Genomic DNA, 22,014 nt, shown 5'->3' with positions numbered 1-22,014 from the left:
ATAAATCCTCATATATTTGTAACCATAGTGTAGAAATAATTGAGTATTCTGATTCTTTTTATTAATTGCCTATATAAAATATTGTATTACCTTTTTTAAACTTCAAACATATTATAAGCTTAATGCACAAAACTTGTGAAAAAGACAAAATGTGCATGTGCACATACACTCCCTAATTCTACAACCCCAAAATAACCCCTGATGATCATCAAACTGTGTTTGCTTTTGTATTTCCTCACATGCAACCTACCACCTAGTGGGGTTAAAGGTTGGCATTTAGGAAGCACTGGGATAGGGCAGAAATGTAGTGATGAAGACATCCATATAGGGCTTTTTGACCGTCAGGCTCTGACCTAAGCACTTTACATTTAATCCTCACAACAAACTTGTGATAAAGGTATGAGAGGCCCATTTTACAGCTGGGGAAACTGACGCACAGGGAGAGGAAGTAATTCACCTCAAGCCACAGCGTCAAGTTCTAAGCCATGACTGAAGCACGCAGTCTGGACCCAAAGGCTGGGCTTGTAAACTACCACACTGACATGAAGCCAAGCTCTTCCCCAGCCCTGGTCTGTGTGACAGTGACACTTTAGCTGGCCTGAAAGGAGAGAAGGAGGTAGCCAGGAGAAGGGGGGAGGAGAAACGCAGGTGGAAGGAGAGAGTTCTGACTGAACAGCGTGTGCAAAGGCAAGAGGGCAAAGAGGGCAGGAAAGAAGTTGCAGAGGTGAGAGTATGGGCTAAGGGAGGATGGGGGCTGAGATGAGGCTGGACAAGACTGGGAGCTTCTGGGGGCCTTTGTACACTTTGTGCGAAGGCAGTCATGGCTCCTTGAAGGGCTTTAAGCCAGGGACAGGATTAAATTTGCTTCTTAGAAAGACTCCTTTACTATGCTAAGACTAGATCTTAAAAGTTCTCATCATGGAGGGAAAATTTGCAACTATGGTGATGACGTTAGCTAGACTTAATGTGGTGATCATTTTGCAATATATACAAACAAATCATTATGTTGTACACCTGAAACTAATGTAATGCTATATGTCAATTATACCCCAATAAAATAAAAGAGAGCCCCCTTGGGCTACTGCATGGAGGAGGGAATGAATGACAACAGGGCACAAGCCTGGACACAGAGAGTCCGGTGTGCAGGATGCTGCAGAAATTGTGCAAGAGATGATGGCAGCCTGCATTGGAAGTGGGGTGGTGCAGAGAGCAGCAGCTGGACTGGTGAGGGAATGAGGAGGAAATGGGGAGCTCTGTAGGCAGAGGGTGGAGTCAGCAACGACGGCAGGTTGCCAGTCCGGGCAACTGTGTGGATCAGTAGTGTCAACCTCTGAGATTCAAAACCCCATTTCTGCTTGGGATTTGGTCAGTTCTAGTTGCTTAAGGGGCAGCCGGGTGGACACATCCAGAAGGCAGATGACATGGGTCACAAGCCCAAGAGAAAAGTCTGGGCAGAGAGCTCCTCCTAGAAGCCTGCCCCTGGAGTTCTGGTGCCGATTCACCAGTCTTCCGGCCACCCCTAAGGAAGTCGCCAGCCCTTTGTCTGCCTCAGGGAGAAGTGGGCAGAGATGACTGGTCCAGGGAAAAAGGATGTGAATTGCTCTCCCTGAGGCTGGCTCCTGAACAGAAGTTGACACAAACCTGCCTCACCTCATGAGTGAGACAGACCTGTGTTACTGGAGCTTTCCTTCTCCCTCCAGGAGCCCCTCAGTGCTTCCTCTCTCTCAGATCTGAACTGAGAGAAACCAGCTCAGAGCTGGGCACACAGGCCTGGCCGCGCTTCTCCTGCTTCCTGGCCAGGTTACTTCATTCCAACTAGGGGCAGAAGCCCCAGGTTTTTGCCTCTGACAGCCCACGGCTCATCTCCAACTTGGTCTTCCCCAGGCCCCTCAAACTCAGCTTCTCAGAAAACAAACTCTGTGTCTGCCCTTCAGGCCCCCCTTGTCTCCATTCCCTACCTGGAGCAGAGGCAGCACTGGCAGCCCGGCTGTCTAAACCAGTGAGCAGGAATTGCCCCTGACTGTCTCTCCTTGCCCTCCCGCCGGATGGGACGCTAGCCTCTCAGCTGCCTCCCACGTCTCTCTCAGCCATCCTTGTTCACTGTCTGATGTCAGAGCCTACTGATTTCTCACCTCCACCACCCCAATGACCTGCCAATGGGTCTCCATGACTGAGGCTTCACCTCCCTCTAGTCTGTTTTCTGCTCACAGCCAGAGTGTTTCCTAAAGTGCAGATCTGAGTCTCACCCCCTTCTTGAACTCCTTCAGTGACTCCCATTGCCTGCAGGGTGGCCTCCTTACGTCCTCCTTCCCCCTTCCATCCAGCCCCATCACACTCCTGGGCTAGGTGGGTCCTCCTGCCTTCCTGCCTGGGCACGTGTGCCAGCCCTGCCCGCCCGGCTCTTTCCCCCTGGCGGCACTCAGCTCCGGCCCTCGGAGCTTCCCATGGGGAGCTGGGCTCTCCTCTGGGCCCCCACCGAGCCCTGTGACCCTCTCAGAAACATGAAGGGCACTGCCTCCCACACCATCCTGTGAGCTCCCAGTGTCGAGCATGGCCCTGCGGGGTCCCCAGGGCTCCCTCACCAACGGTGAGAGCACCGCTCACAGCACCATGCACTCCTTGGTGACCTAAGGGTGCGAGTCTGGGCTCTGGGAATTCCTCACAATTCCCCCACACACCCCACTGCCTGAGATCTGTATCCATTCACCCACTGATACCCACTCTGATATCAGTTTCCCTACATTAAACCCAGCATATATGAGGTTAAAACCAAAACACTCTTTCCCTGCTTGCTCCCTGGCTTCCTGGCTCCAGAATCCACCGTCCTCCATGGAGACAGACACAGCCAAGGACAAGCCTGGATTCGTTATCTCCCCTCTGCAAGGAGACAGGCTGGGGGGAAAGCTGCTGACCAGCAACGTCAGGGGCTCCCTCCTCTCTGCAAGTAGTCTCAAGGCCAAAGACAGGCTGGTGGGAAAGCTCTGACCAGCAAGGCCATATGCTCCCCCTCCCCTACCTAAAACCCCAAATAAAAACCCTTCCTTTTAGCTTTTCAGGGAGTTTGGGATTTTAGCATTAGCCTCCCTCTCTCCTTGCTCAGCACTGTGCAATAATAAATTCCTACTTTCTTCCACTACCCCCAGTGTCAGAGATTGGCTTGCTGCGCAATGGGTGAGCAAACTCACTTCAGGTTCGATATCACCACGTCTTCAAAATATGTTTATTCCTATCGCCAAATGCAATGTGTGGACCTGCTTGGATCCCGATGCAAATAAACCAACTGTAAAGAAATCTGTATGAAGGTTTGTTCTTCAGCTCTGGGCTGGCTGGGGCTGGGTGGGGTTTGGAAGGGGCCACTGGAAGCAGATGGGGCGGTGGGCAGAGTGATGTTTGCAATGGCTGCTACAGGGAACTTGGAGCATGATCCCATATCTTTTTTTTTGTGAGGAAGATTGGCCCTGAGCTACCATCTGTTGCCAATCTTCCTCTTTTTGCCGAGGAAGATTTTCTCTGAGCTAACATTGGTACCCATCTTCTTCTATTTTGTATATGGGATGCCTTCCGCCACAGCATGGCTTGATGAGTGGTGCATATGTCCATGCCCTGGATCTGAACCTGCAAACCCTGAGCAGCCAAAGCAGAGCATGCAGACTTACCCACTATGTCACAGGGCTGGCCCCTTGATCCCATGTCTTTGAAAGCACTAGGCTTCTTACATTCAAAGAGTAAGGATCCTGCTGAAAAGCTAAAAGCGTTTCTTGATGAATCTTTGGCTAGGGGCATTGATTCAAGATCCTGTCCATCTCAAAAGGACTTGGAGTCAAGCAAAATTTCAAGCACAAAAACTATTTCTAGTAAGCAAGAGCCCAAAACATCATCCAGTCTTCCTTCTGGCAGTAATAACGGCAAGGTCTTTACAACGGAAAAGGTAAAGAAAGAAATTGAGAGTATCCCTGCTGATAAAATGAAATCTGACATCACTGAAGCCGTTGATCTTCCAAAGAAACCTGGACTGGAGAAACCAGAGACACAGTCCTCTCCCATTACCGTCCAAACCAGCAAGCATTTAGCTATGGCTGATCTTTCCAGCTTTGAGTAGACCAGTGCTGATGATTTTGCTGTGGAGATGAGATAGGCCTGGGTTGTTTGTTGGCACATGACGGTGGCATCCAGTAATCCATTGGTAGAAAGGAGTGCCACAGTCTCCACCACTAAGATTGCCATAAGCCCCAGGTGACAGACAAAGAAGTGAATGATCCTCACCTGGTGTGGTATTGTGCCCGATGTACCAGACAAATGAAAAGAATGGCTCAGAAAGCTCAGAAACCACCACAGAAGCCAGCCCCTACTGTTATTTGTATAACTCCAGCTGTCAAAGACCCATTGGTTAAGAAACCAGAAACGAAACTCAAATAAGAGACAACTTTTCTAGCATTTAACAGAACAGAAGTCAAGGCATCCAGAGTTATTTCTGGAATTCTTCTAGTACCAGTGTTTCCTCTTCAGGAACTAGTGACCTAACTGGATGGGCAGCTTTTGCTGTTAAAACTTCTTCTCTGGTCCGTTAACAGCAAAATTGAGTTCAGCGACCCAGAACAGCAGGGGGAAATCTGCTACCTCATCAGCTAACCGGAAGCCTGTGGGTTTGACTGGTCTGGCAACCTCATGCAACGGTGGAATAGATTTCAAAATAGGTTCCAGCAACAGCAATACACCCACTGTACCATTGAAACCACCTCCACCTCCAACTTTGGGCAAATCTAGTCTTAGTTACTGTCAACACAAATAATCCATAATCAATTTATAAATCAAAATTTAGATGAGCTTATTATGAACCAGATCTGAGGACTAGCCCAGGGCCTTCCTCCCCCAAGAAAGGCAAGGCACCAAAGAAGTGGGGTGTACTGAGCGGAGCAAAGAGCACACATCACATATGACAGGAATATCTCTTTTACTGCTGTCACAGGATGCTTAGTGGCCCCGCAGGTTGGTGATCAGCAGGTTAGGGGTCACAAGGTGAGCACAGCAGGTCAGTAATTAATCCTTAGTTTCTAGGAAGAGGTGCTTATCCTTAAAGAAATGCTGATATGGGGGGAAGCTACATCCCTATCTTTAAGGGCATCATTCTCGTCTTTGGCACATTGTAAATGTTTAAATTGTCACCGAAACCAAAGTTCGCCTTCTGGTGAGTTATCAGACTCTCCACCAGAAGTAACTAGTCTCACAAAGTGAAGTATATTTGCAGCAAATAGGAGACCATGTGGAATCATTTCCAAAGTCATAGCATCCCTGAACAAAGGGAAGCAGGGACATTTATTTCGGACGCGGAATGAATATTCAAAATGGAGATGCGGGTATTCACTTGCACAGGCTCAGTTGGGAAACATGCTTCCACATACATTGCAGGTTATGGTAATAAGGCCTCAGCTCCCCCTGGAGAGATTTTAGCATTAAAAAGAAGGCAAAGGTCACAGGTATAGCTCTTGGGGTGAGGCCTGGTCCAGTTCCTGGTCCCGTTCAGGGTGGTTGGTGATTGCACCTCATTAATGTAACAGAAGGGAAAAATGAATTTGGAAAAACAACTAAATGCTTCCAAACCCACCCTTGAGTTCCTCGGGGCAATTAATCTGTGACAAAAGCAGATAACATCTGGCCCAAGGTCAGGACCTTTTGGAAAAACAAGGTCAGGTCGAATTAGTTTTACACCAAATGGTTTCCTCATATTCTCCAATATATGCTATTGCTTCTCATTTATTTTTCAGTTGCTCAGTTAGTTGTGACAGTGTTAGCAAAGTAGGTCTTCCTTGTCCCAGTAGCTTAGTTCTATGAAGCAGCAGCCAACTAAGTGGGAATGGAAATAGCGGGACATCAGGGCCTAGAGAAGTACCACCAGCAAAACCACCTCAGAACCGAGCCACTCTCCCTCAGTATCACTTAAATGTCCAACTTCTCAAGAATCACGGCTCAATGCCGTGACGCGATTACAGATGGTCAAGACGAAAGCCACCCAGAAGAAACTCAAGAAGTAACATAGCCAAGTAGGTTTTTATATCACGTTACCCTAAAGATTAAAATCTTATTATTAGGACATAAACTGTAATACATTATAATTTAATAAAAATCTTCACAATGAAAAAAAAAGAAATCCTTATGAGACAATTGAGGAAATTTGGATACTAGATATTTGATTAAACTAAGAAATCCTAAATTTTTTGTGTTATAATTGAATAGGACAATTGTCTAGAAAAAGAGTACTTACATTTTAAAGAAATATACTAATGTAAACCTTCAATGATACAAAATGCATATATACAATGTTTTTCATTGCAGAATTGTTTGCAATTTCAAAATCCTAGAAACAATGTAAATGTCCATACACACACACACACACACGCACACACACAGACACACACATGACAATGGTTGCATAAATTACGATACATTCATACAATGGAGTACTATGAAGCTATAAAAATATAAGAGAGATCTTTGTGAATTTAAACAGAGGTGATTTCCAGGATCTACCATTAAGTGAAAAAAAAGTACAAAAGAGCATCTGTAGTGTGTTGTCTTTTAGGGGAGAAAGAAGAGGTTACAAGAAAATATACATGTATCTGCTCAGTCGCGCAAAAGAAAACCAGCAGGGAAAATGAGATTGTTACCTACAGAGGGTGGGTGAGAAAGGGGTGGAAGGAAGAAGGAATGGAAATGGGGCAGGAGGATGAGGAGGGCATGCCACCTCTCTGAGGACATTTTTTTGTAAAATTCGGATTCTTAGAACCATGAGAAAGTTTCATGTGCTCAAAAATTAAGTAATTAATCAAAACCAAGCAGGAGGTGGGGGAAACCAAAATGGAATGCAAACACCAGCGACCTAACAGCATTTCAAATGACTATTATCACTGAGCTGAGGGGATGGGGAAGAATTACCCTAAATAACTTTTGAATCAGCATTTTGACTGCGTACTGTAGGCTCCAGACAAAAAGAAATATACAAGCTAAAAAGAAAAATGCTGTACTCTAGTTTTTATATTATGTATATATATGCAGACAGATATACACATGGAGGTGTGTGTATGTGTGGGTTAATGTACATACATACATATACATATATCTACATGAATATACATATGTTTCCTGCTGAGGAGGCCCAGGAGCATTGAAATCCCAGAAGCAATGAATGCAGACAGTGACCAGATCCTAGTTTCCGAATACCCTTTTCCAATAAAAGGAAACAAGGGTCCTTGGAGAAATGGCTGATTTCCGGACCGGGACACAGGAAATTCAAGATAAGCCTGGAACGTGTTTGGTACAGAAAATATACGGAAATATTCACAAAAAGAGAGAACTTGTCATAAAGACATGGGAGCCAACCTGAAGTAGCTCCCAAAGGCCAAAGCTGGAAAGACCAAATTTGAGCAACAAAATGTATATTGGTAGTATTAGACTGTAACTCTTAGAATAGAATATCCACATACTGATATAAGTAACCCACTGAATGCATGAATGAATAAATATATAAAGGGAGAGGGGACAGCTCTTCCTTAAGGAAGAATCCCAATTATTACATGTAGAAGGAAATGAGGAAACTCACCATTAAGCAAACACTATGGTAACGTTTGCTACAGGCAAGATCCATAGTGGGTGCTGAAATTAGTCAATGAAAGTTTACTTAGAATATTTGCATAGTCACTAAGTATCTCCCCACAAGATATTTATTAATTCCGAAAAGATAAATAGTAACATTGAAAGTGACAAACCTGGCAGACACTACTTTAATCAAAAGATCAAAGTTAACGTCACCATTAATAAGACATTAACTAATTAAACATACTATGTTTTGGATATGATGTTATGTCTGGAAATGATACAGTGAGAAGGAAACAGCATAACTTCTGTGGAATTCTTGCAAAAAATGTATCATTTAAGGGGGCTGGCCCCACAGCCTAGTGGTTAAGTTTGGCATGTTTTGCATTGGTGGCCTGGATTCACGGGTTTGAATCCTGGGCATGGACCTACACCACTCATCAGCCATGCTGTGGCAGTGAGCCACATATAAAATAGTGGAAGATTGGCATAGATGTTAGGTCAGAGCTAATCTTCCTCAGTGCACACACACACACAAAACTATAACTCCAAGCAAATCATGAGGAAACATCCGGCAGATGCAAATTGAAGTATATTCTACAAGATATCTAACCAATGATCTTCTAAAGTGCCGAGATTAAGAAAGACAAGGAAAGACTGAGGAGTTGTCACAGACTAGAGGAGACTATGGTAACTAAATGGTGTGGGATCCCAGACTAGAAAAAGAATATTGGTTGAAAAACTGGGGAAACTCGAGAAAGGTCTGGAGTTTAGTCGATAGTATTGTATTAATGTTAAATTCCTGGTTTTGATCATTGCACTGTGGTTATGTAAGATATTAACATTAGAGAAAACTGGGTGAAGAGTATTTGGGAACTCTGTACACTTTTCAATTTTTCTGTAATGCAAATAATTTCACAAAAGTTTAAAAGATATGCATTAAATTATTTATTGATGAAATAAAATGAAGTCTGGGATTTGTTTCAAAATATCACTGACAATTATTGAAACAAGGAGATGGGTATGTCAAGGCCCATTATACTTCTTTCTACATTTCTATATGTTAGAAATTTTCCATTAGAATCCCATAAATCATATATATTTATTAAGTCCCTTCCATGTGCCAGGCACTGTGTCAGCCATGGGCACTTGGCAGCCCTGTCATCAAGGAGCTCACAGTCAACAAGGGGAAAGCAGATATTAAACACATAAGGTCAAAATAGTGACGTGATCCAGGAAGTGCAAGATACCTGAGAGTAGGGAGGGGAGACTGTTCCAAGCAGAAGAAACGGCACATGCAAAGGACCTGGGGCTAGAGAGCAAAGCTACAGTGTAGTCAAGAAGAGAAGGGTCTGCAAATGACCCACATAATGCTGCTAAGGTCCTCCCAACCAGGACTAGGATGTCTCAGCCAGATTCTTTGAGCCTATAGAATTTGGGTTGCAACAGTATTCATTATAGAGTCCATTTTGCAAATTTAGATTGCTATCCCCCTATTTTCGCTATCACACCCTCTTTTCTCACACTGCCTTCCTATGACACAGTCCCTCTCTCCCCACAAGACTTTTCCATCTGCCATAAATTTTGCAGCCAATTTCATGAACTCTTCAATAAGCAGTGTATGTAGAAGCTGGTCCCCACTGATCTGCTGGGCAGCCAAATAAACTGGAAATCTCTTGTTCATGCAATTATGGATCACCTTGAAATGAAACATTGATTTGTCATTTTCTTTCAGGTCTAGTGTGGAAGTAGGAGGAGCTTTGAGATCTGTGGGCATGGCTGTCCTTATTGGACCTGACCCCCTTTGGAGGGAAAGAATTGTCACAGTACTACAGCATCTAACATACACACCAGGACTTGGCATTGAGCTGCTGAGCAGAGAGCCAACCTGAACTTTGAGTTAGGTTCATGTTGACTTCATACATTTTCATAAGTTTTCTCATGTCTGTTTCACTAGGAAAATATTTGTAAATGTGTTACTGTATGCGGGTTCTTTTATGTTCTTATTCTGCCTTGGTTGTGTGCTCAGGAGACAATTCAAGCATTATTAGTTCCTCAAGGACATGTCTTTAAAGGAAAACAACAAGAATTTAGAAAATGAAGGCAGAGAATATGATGAAATAGGAAAAGTAAGAGTAATTATCATGGGCAATGTGAAAACACAACCCTTCCCATGTCAGGAGGAGGGTATGAGCTTACGCTAGAGGCTTTCTCTATTCCAGATGACGGATTACTGTGATTCATACGGGAGTCAGCACAAAACCCTACTGGATTTAAATCTGGCAGGGTCACACAGTTGAGGACCCCCACTTGAGCAGTGAAAAGAAAATACATCTGAGTGGTTTGCATGCCTCTTGAACCAGCATCTGCTACTGGGAAACCAACCAACCAATTCTTGCCCATCAGAATCTGAACTTACACTTCATAGCTGATTTCACACGTGTTCACTTGTTCATGTGGTTACTTTGTGGTTGAGCGCTGAGTAGCATGCTATTTTCCCTCTCCTTATCTGTCTCTTTCTGCTTCTTCTTCTCCCTCTCTTTCTCTTCCTCCCCCTCCTCCTCACTCGCTTCCTCTCCTCCTTCCCTTCTCCTCTTTCTCTTCCTCCTCCTGGTTCAATGTTTGGGGGACAAAAAGGTGATCTGGGTTTCTTATGAAGAAAAGTCTCCAAATTGACAGAGAATCTAAAAGAATAGGACTTTTAGGATAGTTAGGCAAGTGCATCCAGATTTATTTCTTAGGCAAAGTTCAGAACAGCCCTTCTCTTGAGCTGTCACGTCCCCAGGCCGACAGAGGATTTTGCACAGTCCTTCCATTTGCCAAGTTACATATTCCCCCTGGCTATGCTCCTAAAGCACTTTCTCAATCTCTTCGTGTAGTCAGGATGTCTCTCCTCTGTGGGAGAGTTCTACTGCTTTGATAGTTCTGTTTAAATAGCAAAATGTTGGATTTTATAATCAGGATTGGTTCCTTTATTACCATGATCCCAGCTTATTATTTAATTACTCTTCACTGCTGTACTATAAAAAAGGTGAGCCCTATGAGTGAAATGCTGAAAAAAAAAGAAAAAGTGTGGCTCTTGAGAGCTAACGATGCCATGTCCTATGGAGGGTGTGCTGAACATTGAGCAAGTGGCATAGCAAGCAATGTATTGTGCTAACAGACAATGACACCTTCTCTGCTTTCTGGGAGCCCACAATTTAGTGGGGGGCACGACAACTGTAATCTCTGCAGGCTGTGAAAATTCAGTAATAAGGAACAATAAGAAGACTAGTCTGAGTGTCAGGAGAATTAGGATTTCTAGACTTTATCATCAATGATTTGGCTGGCAAATTACGTGCTCTTTCTGGGGTGCAGTGTATTTGTTACACAGTTGGAGGACTAACTGACTTCTCATATACCTTGTGTCTCTGTAACTTGGGAAGTCTTGAGGGGAGAGCTAGATACATCGATGGAGCATAGAATTAGTTTTTAGAAGGAACATGAAGTGGCCAAGTAGAAGGCAACATAATGAGAGTCAGTAGTGCCCTGGAAGTATCATCAACATAAAAAGAACAAAGCAGAGACCTTACAGAGGGAAGTCTCAGAATCTCGGTGTCTACAAGCATTTTTTTCTGACTAGACTTAAACCCATTTAGGGCAGGGAACAAATCAGACTTGTATCTTGTCCCCAACCAGCTTTTCTTGCTTGATACATGAAACTGCTCAATGAGTGTTAGTTGAGGAAGTTTGAACCAAACTTATTAAAAAGAGGAAATATGTTACATGTCAATGAGAAACAATGTGACCAAGAAGGAAAAAAAAAAAATAAAGGCCCTCTGGAACATTTTAACTATTTTGACATATAAAAATTAAAGTTTCACATGCCTTTTTAAAAATATAATATATATATATATTTTTTTCTCCTCTGTGATGACTTCTTGAGCCTATAGAAGGAAATCTTTGACTGGGTTAGCAGAGTTAATAGAAATAGTGAACATTCTTGAGGGTGGACAGTATATACAGCTTGATAACATCCTTGCTTATTATTTAAAACTCATCTGTAAACCAAATGAAATAACAGAATGCAATCGTGGTCATCTCCCCTTGTGATGTTGGAAGCAAGGTAGTAGGATCAAAATAGTGAATATTTACCTGAACAATATAACCTAAGATTTATCATCATTTACTTGACAATGCTTCCCATGCAATTTAGCATCAAACAAGCCTAATTAGTATCTCTCCCTTGATAGGAAGACCAAACAAATTTCTTTGAGAAGTCCCAGGGGCCCTCTGAAAATTCTCAAAGAATGTCAAAATAAAGACTTCATTTAGGGTATGAATTATGGGGAGGTTGTACCTTTTACAATTTCTAAAAACATGTTACTTTATAGTATAACCTTTTAACAAAACACAAGACATGTTTACCAACAGACTCAAATACTTTTTAGTTTTTCTGTAATAAGAAGCCAAGAGTAGATAAACTTTTATTTAATAATGTCTAATATTTTTCTTATTTAGAGATAAATCTAGATATTTAATGAAACTTTATCATTAAAAAACCTAGTAAAACTTCAAAGTTTCAAGTTACCAAAGAGACTTTTGAAGTTATTTTAAGTACATACCCCATAACACATAATTATTGTTAAAAGTTTACCTAATACTCATCTTTTTCTCATCTATTTAGTTACTTGTTCCCAATAATTATTTAGATTACCTAGAAGAATTCATGAGACATTAGACAAAATTAGCCATTTTAAATTATTATTTTTGTTAACCAGTTTTGTAATAGAGATAACAACAGTTTATCTGACCAATAGACAGAATAAAGGCTGCATGTCTGCATCATATCCAATGCTGATAGCTCTTACGACGTGCCTATTTTTATCAAACCGATAAACAACTTTCATTTACCAAAGATTATTTCATCTTATGTTAACTTGGAAGACATTTGGGTTGGTTGCATTTAGGAAAATTTTTGTAAGCACTTCCTTTAAGTCAATTGAATAGATCTCTTTAGAAATTGTGTCACCTGGAGGTAAAATGCCTCACAGTTATAACGTATATATATAGACAAACACATAAACAATAGACAGACACAACAAAGATTTTCCTTAGATTTTTGGGTAAGAGTGCTTCCATAGCAGACTGCATGTGCAAAAACTTCTTTTCCCAGATTTTTCTTCTTTCTTTCTTTCTGTTTTAGGAGTCTGGGATGGGAATATTCCCTCTTTTGTTAAGCAACTGCAAGTCACAGCATGATGCCAACTGGAGTTCAGAGGAGAGACTGCCCATTTGGGAACTGGTCAGGCTTTTTTAGAAGCTCAATTTCCCACTTTTCTTTTAATTTTGTTTTGCTATAAAGTCTGAACAACTTCTAAGGACAGTGTAACGGGTCATAAGTGTGTTGCTTGCAAGTCTTGCTTCCTAAAGAAAGGTCATAAATGCTCTCTTACATGCCTTGGTTTCTCCTGCTGGCAGTCTAAAACTGCCGCTGGGGTTCGGAGCTCTGGTGACCAATCCTTATGTACACATCCCTGGATGAACATGTAATTAATTGATGTGAATGAGAGTGGAGTTCCCTATGGGACCACTATGCATCATGAGGCATTTGATCCTCCAACACTCCTGCTGAGGTCCTCAGTCACTTGAGAATGCCTTTTTGGCCAGGAGTAAAGTGCCCCTTTTCTTCAGAGCTGAACATGTTCAGTCTCTCATTTCTCTATCAAGCAGTTTGTTCAGACTTTATAAACACAATTCTTTCCAATTTAAATCCAAATTAAAAATGTCAGCCTGCCTCATTTACTCCAAAGTTCCCCCTTGGCTTCTCTGGCCTAGGAAATTCCCCGTAGGTTACTCTTTCCCAGGAATTTCCCCTAGGTTTCTCTTACCTAGGGTGGGTACTGGTACCCCCTTATGAAATCTAGTCTTAAGGTTTGAAACAGCTCATATAAACTCTGGATCATTGACTTAAAATAAGGAGGCCTGAGTTTAAGGAGAACTCACCAGGGTCACCTGAAGAATGCAGTGAGCCAGGGGGGCTCAGTGGGCCCCTGTTGGTACTGAATGTTGGTTCAGTGTGGATTCCAGGTGGTCTCTGGTGGGCTTCTCTGAAATCCTGCCAACTATCCAAGAAAAGACAATGAAAATAATCCACGACTAACCTATAAATGAAAATTGGGGTGAGTTTATTGTGAGCCAGATCTAAGGACTAGCTTGGCCCAGGGCCTTCCTTCCCCGAGGAAGGAAAGGCACCAAAGAAGTGGGGTACACAGAATCTTATACCATCTTGGAACAAAGAACATACGTCACATATGATAGGTATGTCCCTTTTACCACAGTCGCTAGTCTGCCTAGCCAGCACAGCACAGCTATTTGCACAGTAGGTAGTAAGTCTGCTGCCTTGATGGACACAGCAGGTAGCAGGTCTGTTGTCTTGAGCTCAGTGGTCAAAGGGTGAGCACAACAATCAGTTCCTAGCCTAGGGAGAGATGCTTATCCTGAAGGAAATGCCAAAAGGGAAAAGTTGCATCTTTATCTTAAGGCCATTTGTTCTTGCCTTTGGGACATAGCAAAGGCTTAAGTCAGATATACAATGCACGCTCAATGGCCATGTCAGACCCTTTTGGAAAAACAGGGTCAGGCCAAATTAGGTTTACTCCAAATGGCTTCCTCGTATGTTCCAATATTCTATTGCTTGCTATTTATTTATCACTGGTATAGAGAAGCTACAAGAATTTGGTGTCAAAAGTCCGTTTGATTGCTAGGTTCACCACTTATGTTAGGCTAGTTTCTTAACCGCTATAGACAGCAGAATCTCAAACTGTGAACTTAGAATAATAGCAAGATCTACCTCAAGTAATTTTTATGAAGATGAAATGAAGATAAAAATGATAAAATGTCCATTATGTGGTAGACACTAAACATGTTAGTTCCTTTCCATATACTATAAAAGTAATGCACTAACATCCATATTTTTAGATTGTAAAATAAAGTTCATCCTGCAGTGGAAAAATATGCAATTTCAACAGAAAAAAGGAATGAACATCCTCTTCTGTGGCGAGAATTTAGAAGGTTTGAGGGACAGTCGGGGCAAGACTAAGCCCCAGTTAATGCTTTTGAACAAGTGCAGCATGACAGCCAAAGAGCTGAGGAGTGACTCTGCTCCCTTCTCCTCCTCGCTGTCAGGGAAGTCCTCTGGTTTCAAGGCCCTCACAGGCTCGCAGGGCCTGCGTCTGTGTGGGAAACAAGCTACTTTTTTGATGTCCTCAGAATGAGGACAAATGTCAACCTGAGACTGGTTTTGTGTAATTTCGCCATCATGGCCACTATTGGGTGAGAATTTGGACCAAGGGAGACTTTTATGGGATTCCTCCAACCCTACCATGAAGAAGGCATATAGTTCACCCTTCTGGGCAAATGTACATCATAAAGTACAGTGCGTTTCTGTGGTCTCATTCATAAGTTCATTCATTGATTCAGATTTAGAGAATCCAGGGGACTGCATCTCGTCAGAGAAGCCCAGGCTGCACTACTTCAGCACAGGAGGGCAGATGGAGTCGATCCAGTGGCTCCTGGCTGCTGCTGGGCTAGAGGTTGGTTCTGAGTTCATTCATATTAAGTTGGATCTAAAATTGACTGTCAAAATCCTTTCTCCCATAAGCTGGGAGATTTGAATATTAGATGACCTATGAATGGTCTTGCATATTTCAATAAAAATATCTGCATATTAAATAAGAATGGGACTGACTTGACCAACTAGAAATTTTAAATATTCTGCCCATGAAACCACATAAACAATTATAAGAAATGTTTAAGGAAAACAAAAGAAACTAATCACAATGTATAGAACTTATTTGGATTTGGATTCAACAAACTATAAAATATCATTTATGACACTTATACAACAATTAGAAACCTGATGACTGATTGAATATTAGATAATAAAAAATTATTAATTTTTCAGGTGTGATTTTAAGTGTGACATGGTTTTTTAAATTTTTATTTATTTTTCTATTATATTGCAATATCATTGGAGTATAACATTATATAGCTTTCAGATGTACATCATAATATATTTTGAATTCTGTGTAGATTACATCATGTTCACCACCAAAAACCTAGTTATATCCCATCCCCTCACATGTGAGTCTAATCATCCCTTTTGCCTTCTCCCTCCCCCCTCACCTGTGATAACCACCAATCCAATTTCCAATGCTATGTGTTTGTCATTGTTTTTATCTTCTACTTATGATGAGATCATACGGTATTTGACTTTCTCCCTCTGACTTATTTCACTCAGCATAATACCCTCAGGGTTCATCCATGTTGTCACAAATGGCCGGATTTCATCATTTCTTATGGCTGAGTAGTATTCCATTGTGTATATATACCACATCTTCTTTACCCATTCTTCCCTTGATGGGCACCTAGGTTGCTTCCAAGTCTTGGCTATTGTGTATAATGCCGCAATGAACATAGGGGTGCATGTATCTTTATGCCTTTGTGTTTTCAACTTCTTTGGATAAATACCCAGCAGTGGAATAGCTGGATCATATGGTAGATCTATTCTTAATTTTCTAAGGATACTCCATACTCCTTTCCATAGTGGCTGCACCAGTTTGCACTCCCACCAGCAGTGTACAAGTGTTCCCTTCTCTCCACATCCTCTCCAACACTTTTTGTTTCCTGCCTTGTTAATTATAGCCATTCTGATCGGAGTGAGGTGACACCTCATTGTAATTTTGATTTGCATTTCCCTGATAGCTAATGATGTTGAGCATCTTTTCATAAGCTTGTTGGCCATCCATATATCTTCTTTGGAGAAATCTCTGTTCAGATCTTTTGCCCATTTTTTAATTGGGTTGTTGTTTTTATGTTGTTGAGATGTATGAGCTTTTTGTATATTTTGGATATTAACCCCTTATCTGATATACTGTTTGCAAATATCTTCTCCCAATTGTTAGGTTGTCTTTTCCTTTTGTTGATGGTTTCCTTTGCTGTGCAGAAGCTTTGTAGTCTGATGTAGTCCCATTTGTTCATTTTTTCTTTTGTTTCCCTTGCCCAGTCAGACATGGGACTTGAAAATATGCTGCTCAGACCGATGTCAAAGAGTGTATTGCCTATGTTTTCTAATAGAAGTTTCATGGTTTCGGGTCTTACATTTAAGTCTTTAATTCATTTTGAGTTGATTTTTGTGCATGGTGTAAGATAATGGTCTACTTTAATTCTTTTGTATGTAGCTGTCCAGTTTTCCCAACATCATTTATTGAAGAGACTCTCCTTTCTCCATTATATGCTCTTGACCCCCTTGTTGAATATTAGCTGTCTGTAAATGTGTAGGTATATTTCTGGGCTCTCGATTCTGTTCCATTGATCTGTGTGTCTATTTTTGTGCCAGTACCATGCTGTTTTGGTTACTATGGCTTTGTAGAATATTTTGAAATCAGGGAGTGTGATACCTCCAGCTTTGTTCTTTTCTTTGAATCCTTTGGCTATTCGGGGTCTTTTGTTGTTCCATATAAATTTTAAGATTCTTTGTTCAGTTTCTGTGAAAAATGTTGTTGGAACTTTGATAGGGATTGTGATAAATCTGTAGCTTGCTTTAGGAAGTATGGACATTTTAACTATGTTAATTTTCCAATCCAAGAGCACGGAATATCTTTCCATTTTGTTGTGTCTTCTTTGATTTCTTTCAACAATGTTTTATAGTTTTCAGTGTACAGATCTTTCAGCTCTTTGGTTAAGTTTATTCCTAGGTATTTTATTCTTTTTGTTGCAATTGTAAATGGGATTGTATTCTTAATTTCTCTTTCTGCTACTTCCTTGTTAGGGTTTGGAAAGCAACCTATTTTTGTATGTTGATTTTGTATCCTGCAACTTGACTGTATTCATTTATTATTTCTGAAAGTTTTTTAGTGGATTCTTTAGGGTTTTCTATATATAAAATCATGTTGTCTGCAAAGAGTGAGAGTTTCACTTCTTTTCAAATATGGATCCCTTTTATTTCTTTTTCTTGCCTGATTGCTCTGGCTAGGACTTCCAATACTATGTTAAATAAGAGTGGTGACAGTGGGCATCCTTGTCTGGTTCCTGTTCTTAGAGGGATAGCTTTCAGTTTTTCTCCATTGAGAATGATATTTTCTGTGCGTTTGTCATATATGGCCTTTATTATGTTGAGGTACTTTCCTTGTATACCCATTTTATTTAGAGTTTTTATCATAAATGGATGCTGTATCTTGTCAAATGCTTTCTCTGCATCTATTGAGATGATCATGTGATTTTTATTCTTCATTTTGTTGATGTGGTGTATCACATAGATTGATTTGTGGATATTGAACCATCCCTGCAGCCCTGGAATGAAACCCACTTGATCATGATGCATGATCTTTTTAAAGTATTGTTGTATTCAATTTGCTAGTATTTTGTTGAGGATTTTTGCATTGATGTTCATCAGTGATATTGGCCTGTAATTTTCTTTTTCTTGTGTTATCCTTGTCTGGTTTTGGTATCAGGATAATACTGGCTTCATAGAAGGCGTTAGGAAGCCTCCCCTCCTTTTCAATATTTTGGAAGAGTTTGAGAAGGATACATATTAAGTCTTCTTTGAATGTTTGGTGGAATTCACCAGGGAAGCCATCTAGTCCTGGGCTTTTATTTTATTTATTTATTTATTTATTTTTTTAAGATTTTATTTTTTCCTTATTCTCCCCAAAGCCCCCAGGTACATAGTTGTGTATTCTTCGTTGTGGGTTCTTCTAGTTGTGGCATGTGGGACGCTGCCTCAGCGTGGTCTGACAAGCAGTGCCATGTCCGCGCCCAGGATTCGAACCAACGAAACACTGGGCCGCCTGCAGCGGAGCGCGCGAACTTAACCACTCGGCCACGGGGCCAGCCCCCCTGGGCTTTTATTTTTGGGAGGTTTTTGATTGCTGTTTCAATCTCCTTACTGGTGACCGGTCTATCCAAATTTTCTGCTTCTTCTTCGTCCAGTTTTGGAAGGTTGTTTGTTTCTAAGAATTTATCCATTTCTTCTAGATTATCCAATTTGTTGGCATATAGCTTTTCTTAGTATTCCCTTATTATCTTTTGTATTTCTGAGGTGTCCATTGTAATCTCTCCTCTTTCATTTCTGATTTTATTTATTTGAGCCTTCTCTCTTTTTTTCTTGGTGAATCTAGCTAAGGGTTTGTCAATTTTGTTTATCTTTTCAAAGAACCAGCTCTTGGTTTCATTAGCTTTTTGTATTGTTTTTTTAGTCTCCATTTCGTTTATTTGTGCTCTGGTTTTTCTTATTTCCTTCCTTCTGCTGATTTTGGGCTTTGTTTGTTGTTCTTTTTCCAGTACCTTTAGGAGCACTTTTAGATTGTGTATTTGGGATTTTTCTTCTTTGTTGAGGTAGGCCTGAATTGCCATAAACTTCCCTCTTAGAACCACTTTTCCTGTATCCCACAGATTTTGGCATGTCGTATTTTCATTTTCATTTGTCTCCAGAAATTTTTTGATTTCTCCTTTGATTTCTTCATTGACCCAATCATTGTTCAGTAGCATTTTGTTTAATCTCCACATTTTTGTGGCTTTTCTTCCTGTAGTTGATTTGTAGTTTCATACCTTTGTGGTCAGAAAAGATGCATGGTATTATTTCGATCTTCTTAAATTTATTGAGACTTGTTTTGTGGCCTAATATGTGATCAATCCTGGAGAATGTTCCATGGGCATTTGAAAAGAATGTGTATTCTGTGGTTTTTGGATGGAATGTTCTGTATATATCTACTAAGTCCATCTGGTCTAATGTGTCCTTTAAGGCCAGTGTTTCTGTATTGATCTTCTGTTTGGATGATCTATCCATTGGTGTAAGTGGAGTGTTAAAGTCCTCTACTATTATTGTGTTACTGTCTATTTCTCTTTTTATGTCTGTTAATAATTGCTTTATATATTTAGGTGCTCCTATGTTGGGTGCATAGATATTTACAAGAGTTATATTTTCTTGTTGGATTGTTCCCTTTATCTTTATGTAGTGCCCGTCTTTGTGTCTTGTTACAGTTTTTGTTTTAAAGTCTATTTTATCTGATATAAGTATTGCTACCCCCACTTTCTTTTCTTTGCCACTTGCATGGAATATCTTTTTCCATCCTTTCACTTTCAGTTTGTGAGTGTCTTTAGGTCTGATGTGTGTCTGTTGTATGCAGCATATACATGGGTCTTGTTTTTTTATCCAATTGGTCACCCTATGGCATTTGATTGGAGCATTTAGTCCATTGACATTTAAAGTAGCTATTGATAAATATGTATTTATTGCCATTTTGTTACTTTTTTTTCTGGGTGTTTTAGTAGTTGCTCTCTGTTCCTGTCTCTTTCTGTTGCTCTCTTCTCTTGTGGTTTAATGACTATCTTTAGTAATATGATTGATTTCTTTTGTCTTACTTTCTTGCTTGCTTATTATAGGTTTCTGATTTGAGATTACCATGAATATCCTTTTTAATATTCTATGTATATAACAGTCTATATCGAGTTGATAGACTCTTTAGCTTGACCTCTTTCTAAAAGCTCTAGTTTTCCACTCCCCTTCTCCCACATTTTATGCTTTTGAAATCATATCTAATGTCTTGTTTTGTGTGTGTCTATCCATTACCCTCTTATCATTGAAATAGGTGATTTTAGTACTTTTGTCTTTTAACCTTTGTGTTATCTTCTCAGGTGGTTGATCTGCTACTTTCACTATATTTTTACCTTTACCAGTGATTTTATTGCCTGGATTTTTTTGGGAGGGTTATTTGTTTTTGATAATTTTTTAATCCCTATTTGTGGTCATCACTTTCCCACTTAAATAAGTCCTTTCAGCATTTCTTGTAGAACCAGTTTCTTGGTGATAAACTCCTTTAATTTTTGCTTGTCTGGGAAGCTCTTTATCTCTCCTTCCATTCTGAATGACAACCTTGATGGATAGAGTATTCTTGGTTGTAGCTTTTTTCCTTTTAGCACTTTAAATATGTCATGCCATTCTCTTTTTGCCTGTAGGGTTTTGGCTGAGAAGTCCACTGATAGCCTTATGGGCTTTCCTTTGTATGTCACTTGTTGCCTTTCTCATGCTGCTTTTAGGATTCTCTCTTATCTTTAATTTTGGACATTTTAATTACAGTGTGTCTTGGTGTGGGCCTCTTTGGGCTTATCTTGTTAGGAGCTCTCCGTGCTTCCTGTACCTGAATGTCTGTTTCCTTCCTTAGATTAGGAAAATTTTCATCTATTATTTCTTCAAATAAATTTTCTGCCCCCTTGTCTCTCTCTTCTCCTTCTGAGACACCAATGTTAGTGCATTTGATATTGTCCCAGAGTTCCCTTAGACTGCTCTCATTCTGTCTAATTCTTTTTTCTTTTTTTGTTCTGCTTGGATGATTTCCTCTAGACTTTCATCTAGCTCGCTGATCCATTCTTCTGTATCCTCTACTCTGCTATTGAGTCCCTGTAGTGAATTTTTCATTTCCAGTAATGTATTCTTCATTTCTGATTAGTTATTTTTTTATGTTTTCCAGTTCTTTGTTGATGAGCTCACTGTGTTCATCCAATCTTCTCTTAATTTCTGTGAGCATCCTTCTGAGATTTTGTTTGAATGCTTTGTTGGGTAGGTCACTTATTTCTGTTTCATTTAGTTCTTTTTCTGGGGTTTTGTTCTGTTCCCTTGCTTGGAATGTATTCCTTTGTCTCCTCATTATGTCTCTTTCTCTGTGCTTATTTCTATGTATTAGGTGAGTCAGCTATGTCTCCTGATCTTGGAGAAGTGGCCTTATGTAAGAGATGCTTTTTGAGGCCCAGCTGTGTGCTTCCCTCTTGTCACCAGTCCAAAAGATCCAGGAGTGACCCCTTTGTGGGCTACTTGTGTCCTTCTACTGTGGCAGGGTTGCTCTTAAGACAAGTATCCAGGGAGTCTAGTCTTTTCTTCCCTGGCTTGTTTGTAAATCTGGTTTGGGGGGGGTGCCTCAGCAACATTGGCTACAAGGTCTAACAGCACACTCATGTTGCAGTTTTCCTGTTAATTGGGTAGGTACCCAGTGTAGCTGGTTGCTAGGCTCAGGGGCTTACAGTTGCAATAGGCCTCAGGCCTACAAGGCTGTTGTCAATTCTCTTAGGAGTACAGCTGAATAGGGATGGCCTTAGGCATGGGAGCACTCAATTGTTTCAGGCTTTAGAAGGTGGAGCTGATCATTTTTATGGCTATTTGTGAAGCATAGGTCTTCTGCCACTGATAAGCATCACCCCCCACAGGACCACACACACCGTCAATACAGTCCTGAGCCATGCACACTTCCCAGCTTCCTGGAGCATACCCGGATGCCCCACTGCAGAGGTCCCCACCTCTCCACCAATGCTGCCCACAGTTCACCTGGTCCTCACCCAGGCCCTGCCCCACAGAGGCAGACACACTCGCCTGCCTGTAGATGATCAAGGCACCCA

General features: G+C 41.0%; 1 pseudogene; it reads left to right on the top strand.

Annotated features, from left to right (window-relative positions):
* The first annotated feature begins 3,395 nt into the window (after positions 1–3,395).
* On the top strand, positions 3,396–6,029 carry LOC103553246 (integrator complex subunit 12-like; annotated as a pseudogene).
* The last annotated feature ends 15,985 nt before the right edge of the window (positions 6,030–22,014 follow it).

Source organism: Equus przewalskii, chromosome 19, assembly GCF_037783145.1.
Source record: "Equus przewalskii isolate Varuska chromosome 19, EquPr2, whole genome shotgun sequence".
NCBI classification, from domain to species: domain Eukaryota; kingdom Metazoa; phylum Chordata; class Mammalia; order Perissodactyla; family Equidae; genus Equus; species Equus przewalskii.
This window is presented reverse-complemented; position numbering and strand designations above follow the sequence as displayed.